Below are 12,608 nucleotides of genomic sequence, written 5' to 3'. Positions count from 1 at the left end.
CCCCCCCCCCCCCCCGTGACTGCCTAATACCAACCCTTCTTCTAATCACAAATCACTGAAATTACAGTTCTCTACAGGGTCCTCAAACATGACTGCACAAAGGTTTCTTATCACTTTAGAAAGACAATCACAAGTACAGGCATTTATTGAGCCCACATTCTTTTATGAAGCAGCAATTGTTAAGAACTGCAACATATATTATTATGTATTATATCTTTCAAATAGATCTAACCTAAATAGTGTTTATCACTTGGAAAACAAACCGACTTTCGTTTAAAGATGTAAATGTATGTTCTTCTACTTCAGTCTTTCGCCTCACATTCACCAGCCCATCTCCTGCTAGACAGTGCCCTCTGCTGTTCTGGGAGGCACATCGCACCAAGACAGACCACTGCCAAACATCTTTGTAAGGTGTTCGTGCACATAGAAGTGACTGTAAACGCATGGGCTACATACTAACAGAAATCTGGGTTCTTTATAATGTACAGTATTTAAATAAATCTCACATGTAGAAATGAGTTAGTAACGAAGATAGGTACGAATCTACGTAGTTAATCAGTGTCAACATTTCAAACACCTCTAAAGGTGAAGGTTTACAGCTAATTCTCACCACTGTCAGGCACACTTTACTGGTAACTTTATTAAAGTAGCTTTACTTTTGACATCAAATCAGTCTCCTTGGAGACTGTCAAAAATTGCCGTTGCCGACTATATTTCAAGTCGTCAAGGCGGGGTATTGGGTAAAGTTTTCAACTAGCAATAATCGCGCCTCGGATAAACCTCATAGGCTACGATACTGCCGCTGCGCAAAGATGACGAGCTTCCGGCAGAGACAGAGGAGTGTCTCCGGCCCGCACACATCTCTGTTGCGGTTCAACAATGTTGCACCCAAGGCTTAAAGTCTACTATTTTATAATATATCGTTATAAATTGTGTAGAAATATAAACCATGTTTCTCAGCCAGAGAAAGATCATGGAGACTTTACGAATGCGTCTCCATGAATAAGAGCAGTAGGTAAGGAAAAGACAAAATGATAAATAGCGTCCTAAACTTTGCGGTCGAATTGTGTATTAACTTATTATCCATATTAATAAAGTCGAGAACAAACAATCCAACATGACTTTGGATATCCATGCATATATAAAATAATGTTAAATACGTACGCAAAAATTGAAGTTATAAGCGGAAATGACGTATTCACTGGTACGTCTATGGTAAAGGCCCCCTATACTCGATCAGCCAATGGAATGTTTTTCATAATTATTCTTATTGACAAAATGCAGTAAACAGAGAATCAAGTAAACAGTAATAGCATATGAACATAAAGTGTACAAACTTCTGGAGACAAACCATGGATGCAGACTCAGCCAGACTAGAAAGGCAACTGTTTTTAGAACATGACATTTTTTTTTAAATTTAAACCGATTCAGTCGCATGCTGAAGTGCAGGGAAACAAATGAAAACAGAAAGCAGACACTAAACATTATCACGACTATCCCCACAAATAATAACCGTTTACACGCTGAAGTAGTCGTGACACGGAAATACGTAATACTAGAAAAAAACTGCATTGCTGTCTGATTACTAGATACGCAACAGATATTTGGACAGACTTGCCTACTGTATGTACGTTATCAGCTAATACCACTATAAGAATATTCTCAGGATAATTCGTGTTTCTATGTTACTTTAGACAAGATATCAGTCTCCTTAGAGACTGTCAAAAATTGCCATTGCCGACTATATTTCAAGTCGTCAAGGCGGGGTATTGGGTAAAGTTTTCAACTAGCAATAATCGCGCCTCGGATAAACCTCATAGGCTACGATACTGCCGCTGCGCAAAGATAACCAGCTTCCGGCAGAGACAGAGGAGTGTCTCCGGCCCGCACACATCTCTGTTGCGGTTCAACAATGAGTGATGCGATTCATTATAAAATAGCCTACGAATTGTGTAGAAATTTAAATCCATCTTATCCTCAGCGAAAAGTCATGGATATTTTACAAATACATCCCCATAAATAGAAATAGTAGTTAGGGAAAAGACAAAATAGATAGCCCGAATAGAAAACACAATCAGATGTGCCATAAACTTCGTGACTGAGGCGTGTAACTTACTATTCATACAATTAAAGTCAGGAACCAAAGATCCAACATAAACAGTCACACACAAAGTCGGATAAATGCACAACATAGAACTAGGTTATAAACGGAAATGACGTACTCTCCGGTACGTCTGTGTTTAAGTCCCCCGGAACTCAGAGAGACTAGAAATGCGAATATTTGTAGACGTTTTTTTATTTAAACAATTTAGTCGCGTCTTTACAATGGGTGAAAACATGTAGAAACGACATAACGTATCGAAACTAACCTATATTTACGACTTAAATCCCCCCGAAGTTAAACACTTGACAATGCAACATTAGACCGTATGTACCAGCCTACGCAAAGTTTACTCACTGACGGGAACATTTCATTCTATAATATATTTATGTAACTGTCTTAGAAAATACTATTAGATTCTGTATCTTTTCGCAGGACGATAATAGATTCAAAGTTTTATTCTTGACAATTTATAAGTCTCCCTAGAGACTATCAAAAATTGCCATTGCCGACTATATTTCAAGTCGTCAAGGCGGGGTATTGGGTAAAGTTTTCAACTAGCAATAATCGCGCCTCGGATAATCCTCATAGGCTACGATACTGCCGCTGCGAAAGGATGATTAATCTAAGTTAAGGAAGGGGAAGTCTCTCAGGTCCGCACGTCCCTCTGTTAGGGTTTCATGTTACTTTCATTATTTGGATAAAAAGTCAGTTAACTTGTATTTATATCTGGAATTACACTATTATTGGCATTCTATAGTTTGCATGGGTTAAAACTATTTAGATTAACGTGCGTTGTGATTGTAGTTCGGTAGATGGGATTTATTACTTCTATCTATGCTTTGGGCCGAGAAGATATGAAGATAATAAAAAAACTGAGGTTGCCAGAGCAGCATATAATTCCTGTATTTACCAACAATACAGAGCCTGTAGCTGTAGGTAGACCATATGAAATAGGTGATGAGACAACATTACTAAAGTAGCAAACTTATACCTACAAGTTTAAATTCAAATCGAAAGGGCATCATCGATAAAATTCTTTGAAACCCTGCAACATGTGTATATATCGAAGTGATCGCATATGTTTTCTGCTTTTTAAGAGTTACTTAATATTTACTTTAGACAAGATATCAGTCTCCTTAGAGACCGTCAAAAATTGCCATTGCCGACTATATTTCAAGTCGTCAAGGCGGGGTATTGGGTAAAGTTTTCAACTAGCAATAATCGCGCCTCGGATAAACCTCATAGGCTACGATACTGCCACTGCGCAAAGCTAGTGAGATTATGGAATGGACAGGGTAGTCACTTCGCTACACACGTTGTTTAGTTACGGTACTTTGGCTTTAGTGTAATTAAATAACAACCACGCGGTCTTTGGAGCAGACGCAGATACTCTACCCATTCAACATGATGCGTAAAGTATACTAAAGTATTCTAAATAAACATTAATTCAAAGTGCGGCCATGACGCAATGCATCATGGGATTGAATTTCCCACGCAGTCATTTTTATGTCAGCCCTACCCCAGCGTACAGTTTTCCTTCATTTAAAGGCATACAAACTTTAATGTTTCACACATATTAAGCATGTGATCAGTAGTTCACTAAAGTATGTATTCAAAACGTGAGAAAACAGGACTGTAAATGGCGACAGTCTACTGTGGCCCCTTTGACCGAATTTATAATCGCTAATTCCTGTTTAGGACCATGAGAGCTGACACACAAACACACCCACCCACATTAGGGTAAAAACAACTTGTTGTAGTGTTGAAGGCAGTGATTGCCAATTGTAAATATGGCATCCATTGAAAGTTTTTCGAGGAACAGCATGTCAAACGACTTGCTCATCATGACTCCAATCCGTCTAAACTAAAGTTATGCTACAGAAACACCACCAGATGTCGACACAGAACAGTATAAACTTGGTCTACTTTCCATAGATAGTTAAATTCTTTCCCTGCAAGGGTCCTTTGATTTGAAAAGTAACCACATATGCTACTTCGAGACAAAATATATGCGGTTATACCTAATTTAGCTAGCTACACCTCAAAGCGGTGTGTTAAGATAACGCTAGCACTAAAGCTAATTTTGCCATATTCAGCTACCACGTTCACCAGAATGCTCACGGTTGGAATAATTAGCGTTAACTGACACGACAATTGTTCAGATAAAACGATTAAAAGAGATAATTATACAGGAAAAAATTACGTTTTAAAACGTCCAACTGGTTGATAGCCTACTAACTAATGATACCATGCAACCAAGTAACGTAACGCTAATAAGAGTTAAACATTTCTCACCAGCTGCGTCCTCCTCGAAAAGTACAACTTTTTTAGGCGGAAAAATATGTCCAAAAGTAGTATGTCTAAAACACAGAGTAATTGATAGAATATATGGTAATGAGTCCATCTTGTCAGTGCCTAGTGCCTGGTGCGCTACGGTGATAGAAGTTGCAGGAATAGGTTAAATGAAAACTGGCCGGTCTGGAATTTGCAACTCTTCTTTTTCTTATTCTTAGTTGTGTTATATATAATGGATTTCCTTTCAGAATATTGCTTAGACAAATGCCACGTTTGCACATGCAAATTTATTTTAAGCACTGGGCCAGAAACGACTTTAGACTTTGATTTAATATGCCCTAGAAAGCTTTAAAGAGGTAAACTATAGTAAGCAGTTGTGAGTAATGGTTTTGGCCAATTTAATCGTTAAAAGTAGTCATAGTTCTTCCCTTTTACCCTTCATCTTCTTATTTAATATGCAAACACTTTTCTAAAGGTTACAGAGCCACATGTTTCAAAGATCCAACACAAAATAAACAGATACATACACATAAACAACTAGAATCCTGCCAGGATTAACAGGGATTTAGGCCTACTATGACGTTTTAATGTAAATCATAAGCTTATTGTTTTAAGAGGGATACAATAACACAGTAATAGTTACAGGGGCTAGAGCATTCATTCATTTAAAAACCTTTAGACAGATTTATCAATCCTAAATTCTTCCAGAAGTCAGCCACCAGGAGTAGGATGCTTCAATGGAGTGTCTCTGTACATTACTATTTTGATCAGGCCATTAACCCATAGTAATGGTATGCATTTTGAACACTGTGTTTGTGGTGTATGACCCAAACTGTAATTTTACTGTGTGGATATTAGAAGCCATTTCACTTGTTGTTACAGCTTCAGTGGGATAATGCAGGTGCTTTTGGGTGCTCAGCAGATAAGCATTGGCGTGCCAGGTGTTAAAGCTGCCTGGGCTGACACATTAGACAGGGATTTGCTCCTGCCAGAATGTCAGGCCAATGAGGTTCATAGAGGTAGGCTTGGCTCACTGCCAGGGACAGGTAAATACGCAGATAAGGGGATTACACCATGTTTTCACCAAGTAATCTCAAATGAATCCTGCCAGCCTCTGTTTCATCCTCACCTGGGAAGCCCAACACATTTCTCTTTTCTCAACCAATGAAACACATTACACGATGATCCTTTTAAACTGCTTTGAAAAGCATTTGAAAGCGCATTGGGTTATGGTCATTTGTCCTACTCTGACAGTAATAATCTCTTCTAATTCTCTGTGGCACCTGATTACTTTTTTGTATTAACGTTTTCTCCTTTATCACCAGCTCTGGCCAGTCAAGCGATATGTGGGGTGTTGTAATAACTTGGGCCGTGCCATAAATGAGAGCTGGTTCGGTGGTCCTGCACTGCAAGGCTTACACTTGACCTGTTGAAAAAATACGACTCTGTGAGAGCAGTTGAAGTCCCTTTGGGCTGTGTCTCTCCCTGTTGGTTGGAGATGAAAATAGAGTGTAACAGATGGCATAGCTGTTTCTGCCATTCGGCACAGGCTGCTGGGCAGCCCAGAGAATACCGTGCCATCCAAAAGGGACCCAGTGGGCTGCTATAGTCTTCAACATGTTGAGAGCTATTTTCACTCGGAACCATCAATCACAGGCTTAAAAAAAAGAAAAAAACAATCTAACCTATCTTACACCATATGGAGTAGCTAATATAGGTCAAGTAAGACTGTTTTGCTTTGGGGGGGATTGTAAGCTTGTCAGTAAAGTCTGTAGACTGCGCTTGTGCCAACTAGCCTGATCTAGCTTAGACCACACAGTGCAGATTTCTTTCTATAATAACACATTTACAGGCATTGTCAAGGACAAACAACCTCTTTGAATCAGATATTACTGGCTCACAGGGAATGGATATGGTGCACACTTTGGGTAGAAGTGTGTGCATCCAAGCAGGTGTGTATTTGTTTACATGAGTGTAGATGGATACACACAGGCCATTGTGTAATCTGCGCTACATCACTTCAGCCTGGTTAAAGGCATTTATTGATGCTTAGAGTCCCTCTGTTACCTCTCAGAGTGGGGCCACCTGGACAATACAGGATGAGCTGGGCGAACTGTGATTAGATTGTCTTATGAGCAGGGAGAGGAAAACAATGACATTTTTCTTTAGTAAAATGACAGCTCAGCCAGGCAAGGGGACATCTGATAAGAGAAGACAAATGTCGCTCATGGTGCCTTTTTAGTTTCTCCCCAAACCTCAAGGTCACAGAGCTACATTAGTATTTTAGTTTCACTCCTCAATGCCTCAAAGCAATATGTATCTACAATATTATACATTTAAATTGTAGGCATGTTTAAACTACCCCCAACCAGCATCTTTAATCATCAATCTTCTAATTCAAATATTCTGTCTTTCTTTTGCTCTGACACACACACATGCTTGCAGACTGTTCACACCAGCCCCCACACTGCTGCCACCCTGCTATTCCTAGCTTGTGGTTATTCCCAGACTGAATCAGAATGGCACCATAAGCCTGTCAGTCCATTTTATGCCAAACCTGATGTCTCCTTGTCGCACACGCCTTTGTGGAGAATCAGAGCCCTGCATACAGTAGCCCTGGCTTGGCCACTCACACATCCCTCCCTTCCTCTGTAATTACATATAAGTCATATTGACAGCGTGAGGCACACTTAGCTAGGTCAGGAAGGCATTCAACTCAAAGTGTTCCTTACACTGTAAATATCCTTCCTCTGTCTCCCTGTTGAGTCTTTCTTCACACCTTTATCATTCCCCACCATGATAGTTTCCTGTGTCTGGGAGCTGCTCCATCTGTTATCTCTGCATCTTTAGGTTTGCCACTACAGTACATCTGGCAAACTTCACATGGTGATATGATAAATAACAAGATTGGTAGATACCGACCACACAGATGCATAGCAAGAGCACAAACATAGGGTCCAATTGTGAGAATGTGAAGATTAATACAACTATTTCTTGTATGGTCTTTTTTTTACTGAACATGTGATTAGATGCATAGAGCTTTAAATAAATGCAGGGATGAGGTGCCCTGGTGCATGTCTTCCCCCTTCTGTCTCCCCCTTTCCTGTCTACAATTATCCTATCAATTGAAGGCCAAATTGCTCCCAAAATAAAATACAAAATGCAGGGATGGGACTATAATGGGGCATGGGGCATTTTCTGCATGAAAGACAAGCCCAATGGGTGTATGTTATAAACCAAATTTCATTTTATTAACACAATTTCATCTGTGAAAGTTGTTTGTTGCTTGGTTAGTAATGAACGCATTTGAAAAGCATACTCTAGCCGTAGTAACAAATTACCCAAACTGCTCCCAGAATGTAACCCATACTATTTACGCTTGAATATAAAACTATAAATATATATCATCTTTTGCAACAGCATTGGGAATGAGTTACAGGGTTAAAGTTTCTCAGATATGCCTCTGTGACCTAATGGACTTGCTAATAATGCATGCACTTCATGACTATTATTTAGTTATTTTACACAAAATTATTCTATCAGATTATGTGCTTATAATTAATTCAAAACTTTGTGTGTGAAGGGTGCCCCGATTGCTCAGTTGGTAGAGCAGGCGCCCATGTATAGAGCTTTACTTCCTGACAAAGCGGGCCTGGGTTTGACTCTGATCTGCGGCCATTTGCTACATGTCATTCCCCCTTCCATGCATCCTGCTGTCCTATCAAAATAAAGGCTGAGAAAATAATCTTTAAAAAAACTTAATGTGTGAAAATGCCTTTGCACAGTTTCTGTAAATATGTGACTAAGAACAAATAATCCTAGTCTTAACATCTGCAAATCAGACGGGTTGATTTACCTATAGTTGAAGTGTTGTTGCATTGTATTATGTTGTAAGTATTTGTGTTATTTTCACATTTGTTGTACATTTGCTCTACACAAACTGTACACCCAGTTCAGTAAAACATGGTTATATTGATATGTAAAATGCTTTAATAATAATGTACATTAATATACACTTAAAATGTCCTTATAGTGGCATACAACTACATTTTCAGCATGTTATAAACAACTTGTTTGGGGCGGCTGTGGCTCAGTGGTAGAGCAGTTTTCTGCCAATCGGAAGGTTGGTGGTTCGATCCCTTGCCCTGCAGTCCCATGTCGAAGTGTCCTTGGGCAAGACACTGAACCCCGAGTTGCCCCCGGTGCTGCGCATCGGAGTGTGAATGTGTGAGTGTATATCTGATGAGCAGGTGGTACCTTGTACGGCAGTCTCGGCCACAGTGTATGAATGTGTGTGAATGGTGAATGTATCCTGTATGATGTAAAGCGCTTTGAGTAGTCGTTAAGACTACAAAAGCGCTAAATACAGTAATATAAATACAGCACATATATATTTACATTCACATTTGTTTGTCAATGAGATTGTTGGTTGATGAAACACTTCATGCTGCCACCAACAGAGGGCAGTCTATCCACATGGCAAACAGACATGAACTATGAACCTTGAATCTGATATGACCACTACATCATTATGGACAATTGAAACGCTGTATCATAAATTAGGTTTTATAATGTGTTCATAGTCAAAACATTTTACAGTCCGAACCTGCTGAGGGACACAGTGTGACAAATGGTGCTGTTTGCCCGTGTTATGATAACAGGTCATCACTATTCAAGCAACATAAAGGCAAGCTGCAGGAAGGTATAGGCACATTGATCAAAATGTCATCACAGTCAGGCTATCTAGTAGAACAAAGTGAACTTCTTTTCCACTTTATTGAATTTAGAAAGCTTTGACTTGGCCTCTCCTTGCTACTGACATCCCCTGGGCTAACATGTTCCAAGACTCAAAGCATCCGAGCATCCTCATTACTCTTTAGACAAACAGGTTTGGACATATTGAAGTCAGACCCAAAACAACTCAGCTCTACCCCACCACTTTCCACTCTCCCAGCTCTGTTTGTGATTGGGAAGTGTTTGTCTCTCTCACTCACTCTATCTCTGGGTGTCTGTTTGCCCGACACTTGGCTTGGCCTAGTTTCTCCTTGATCTCATCAGTCATTGTGAGGACCTGTGAAGGCCATCTCCCCATCTTGTTCTGTGAATCTCTGCCAGCTCTGTGCCTGTGTCAGCAGTTAGGGGCTGACTCACACCCACGCAGTCCGCAGTCCTCGCTCCAGGGCCCACTGGGCAAAGGCAGCACATCTCCCCAAACAGACACCCTTATTTGCATGCCTATAAATCACTCACAAAATGGACACCCAACCATACAACAAGGCATGACACAGAGTCACAAATCTCAGTGTGCCAAATTGTTGTGTTATATGATATTAGGCTCTAAGGCAAAAAATAAGCTATTCATATAACCTCTTGGGTGATGATAGAGCCAATCACGCTTGATTAGTAGTTACACACATATGGCCCATATCTGAAATCAGAGCAACTTTTGGCTGCTCGCTGCATGAATGAATGCATTGAATTTCTCACTGAAAAAGACCTCAAACATATGGCTGATTCAAAGCTTGGTAGACGTTTCACATTTTAATGAAAGATTGTTGCACTTTCGGAAACTTAGCTTGACTAAAGAGCTTTAAAATTATACTTCTTGTGATTAACGATTCAGCAGCCAAGGTACAGCAAACACACCAATAATTTGTTATAATGACCACTAATACAGCTCTTGTAAGGACAGATTCAAATGGGGCTCAGTGAAATATAAAATGAATGAGGAGTGGTTGCTCTTGATAATATTTTTAAACCATGCGATGTCCCCATATTTCCTTTCCATATTAATCTGTTTTCATTTGCATGCAGTAGGCCTATCAATGGTTTATTTATCCCTTTACTTGATAGACCATGAATGTGCTTTTAATATTAGGCCTACATTCAGCCACTTAAAATATAACAGATTTGTTGCAGGTAAAATTTAAAGTGACAGCTAATTTGCAAATATTGTCCCATGGTGGTCTTTTAGATAAATTGCACCATTTTAAATTAAACCTGAAAAATAAAGGGAACCAACAAAACAATACAACTCCTTACATCACATTTAATCACTATGTGTCAGTTTTTGATCAAGAATTGTGATAAAGTTGAGTTTTGGTTTTATTTAGTTAAAAGAGCTTCCTGCTGCTGAGGCTTCTGCTTGTTGGTGATGCTGAAAGGCTCAAAAATGACATTTGAAACAGAAATGTGTGTTCTCTGGATACTTGCCAGCCCTCCTGTCAACAGTTTTTACTGGGAGCTGTTCCCTTCCAAAACCAAAATTTAGCGAAGCTGTCTACGGTGACGTTTGTTTATTGTCCTGAGAAGCTAACCACGAGACTGTTTGTGAATACATGCTAGGCTAGTTTCAATGTTGTGAGCAAGTCTGAAACGGCTGGCCGGCGGGAACGTTAGCGAAACTATTTATAATATTTCCTTGTGAACATTCCTTATTTTGTCCGGAATGGAGGAGGACCTACCCCCACACGGACACTTTGGGAAACCACAGCGCGGGGCTGCAAACCGCTCCCACAACACGGACAAATATTTCGGTGTATCTGCGAACAGACAACACAACTTGTTTGTCTTCCACCACTCTCTTCATCATCTACTAGCCTACTTTCCGCCTGCTGTCTCATAGGCTTTGCCTGCGGTGAGTGTGAGGTGGGAGGGGATTCATTCCTTTCAGTACCCGATCGCGCCTCTCTCTCTCTCGCTCTCTCTCTCTTTCTCCTTTTTCCTCTCCTCCCTCGTACAACCTCCAGGGTTTTCAAACGCGATGACAGTCAAGGCGAACGCGTGAGTGGATCCCACAGGTGTGTTGTAGAACTGCCAACTGAGCCGCGGCTCCTGGAGACTCTCTCTCTCTCACACACACACACACACACCTGGAAATTGCCAGATGACTCGGCACCTGGGCGTGGAGAAAGTCCCCGATATCATTCCCAGAGTCTTTTGTTGAGGAGTTGCCCGGGTCGCCTTTCAACAGGAATTGACAAATTGGTCAACCAAGCAGCCAGTGTTTTCTTCGGAATAGTGCCTTTCTGTAACCGCTCACGGGACATGCGAGGAGAGTAGAATGTGAACTTGATTACGGACTTGTTTCTTTTCCTTTTTTTGTTGTTTTTGTTTTACTATTTCACCAGAGGGCTCTTCAATATCTGGACTGTTCGCGTTTGTGCAACTACTCACTTCGCTGTTTTTCCTCCAAGGTGAGTTCCGGGAAGCTATCCCAGCAAAGCGGGGTTGGGACTGTTTGCGTTAGCATTTAACCATAGTATCAATTTCAAACCCTGGTGCATATGAGCTCCAAGTTTTGATGACCTATCGATATGGCATGGGAGCGTAAAAAGTACACAGAATAATAACACTGTTGCCTATTTTATTCATCGTTTTGTTTTTATCGTGTTGCTAACTCCAAAGTAGCTTATCGTATTTCCTCTATGTCCACTGCAAACACGTAGCCTATGCTTAATAAATAACCAAAGCATCATTATAATGGAATGCTTCTGAAACAATTCTCTTAAAAGACTGGGATAATACCTACAGCAGTGTTATTGGTCAGGAATGATACAATGTGTAATTGAAACGCTTGTTAGATGTCATGTCTAGTTGCAAAGTTGTTCTACTGTTAAAGCCAACAGCTGTGTGTTTAGAGAGAGGAGGAGCCCCCTGTAGACATGCTCTTCCCTAAACCATTTCATCTCAGGAGCTATGCAGCCACAACATCTGCCCAGTCACCTCACAAGGAGCAGTCTGGCCCTACGCACAGGCAATTTCAGTAAGAAATGGGCATGTGAACTGTGTTTCTCACCTCTGGACAGTAGGCTGTACATCAACAGCTGGGAGGACACAAGTAGTAGTGAGCATTGCCTTTTGTTTGCTTTTCCCTTTCCTCTCTTTCTTGTAGAGAACAAGGAGACAGAAGCACTATTCATATCCTTGTTCATTTCTGTCTGTCTGTATCTTTCTGTCCCTGGCGCGGCCCTACAACGACCACTGTACTGCCTTGTTGTCATTCTAAATCGCCCATTTATATTCACAGCCCCAGCCATCTTCCTCCCCATGTGCACAGGCCTACACTACCTATGATGCTCCAACTCCAGGGGATTATTCCTATTAGATAACATTACACAAGCAGTCTCATAGTGGGAATGGATTAGTGCGGGCAGGGGGCACATGGAGGCAGGAAAGGTAGTTGGTGGTGGCTGGATGGGGGGGGGGG

The 12,608-nt window shown here is 40.7% G+C and overlaps 1 protein-coding gene and 4 non-coding genes across 6 annotated transcripts in view; 1 reads left to right on the top strand and 4 right to left on the bottom strand.

Moving 5' to 3' along the window:
* Positions 1–673: 673 nt before the first annotated feature.
* Positions 674–814, bottom strand: LOC117949823. The gene has a single exon (XR_004657754.1). It is a non-coding gene; the product is annotated as a U4 spliceosomal RNA (small nuclear RNA).
* An 892-nt stretch (positions 815–1,706) lies between these two features.
* LOC117949813 lies at positions 1,707–1,847 on the bottom strand. The gene has a single exon (XR_004657745.1). It is a non-coding gene; the product is annotated as a U4 spliceosomal RNA (small nuclear RNA).
* Positions 1,848–2,578: 731 nt separating this feature from the next.
* On the bottom strand, positions 2,579–2,719 carry LOC117949825. The gene has a single exon (XR_004657756.1). It is a non-coding gene; the product is annotated as a U4 spliceosomal RNA (small nuclear RNA).
* A 516-nt stretch (positions 2,720–3,235) lies between these two features.
* Positions 3,236–3,376, bottom strand: LOC117949824. Its single transcript, XR_004657755.1, has one exon. It is a non-coding gene; the product is annotated as a U4 spliceosomal RNA (small nuclear RNA).
* Positions 3,377–10,854: 7,478 nt separating this feature from the next.
* Positions 10,855–12,608, top strand: part of plxnb2b (plexin b2b) — a 114,167-nt gene continuing 112,413 nt past the window's right edge. For both annotated transcript variants that reach the window (XM_034878481.1, XM_034878480.1), the window contains exon 1: positions 10,855–11,595. The gene's annotated coding sequence lies outside the window, so the exon portion shown is untranslated. The remainder of the gene's footprint in view (positions 11,596–12,608) is intronic.

The sequence above is a fragment of the Etheostoma cragini genome, chromosome 8 (assembly GCF_013103735.1).
Source record: "Etheostoma cragini isolate CJK2018 chromosome 8, CSU_Ecrag_1.0, whole genome shotgun sequence".
Lineage (NCBI taxonomy): Eukaryota > Metazoa > Chordata > Actinopteri > Perciformes > Percidae > Etheostoma > Etheostoma cragini.
Note: the sequence above shows the minus strand (reverse complement) of the source record. Positions and strands in the feature narration are given on the sequence as shown.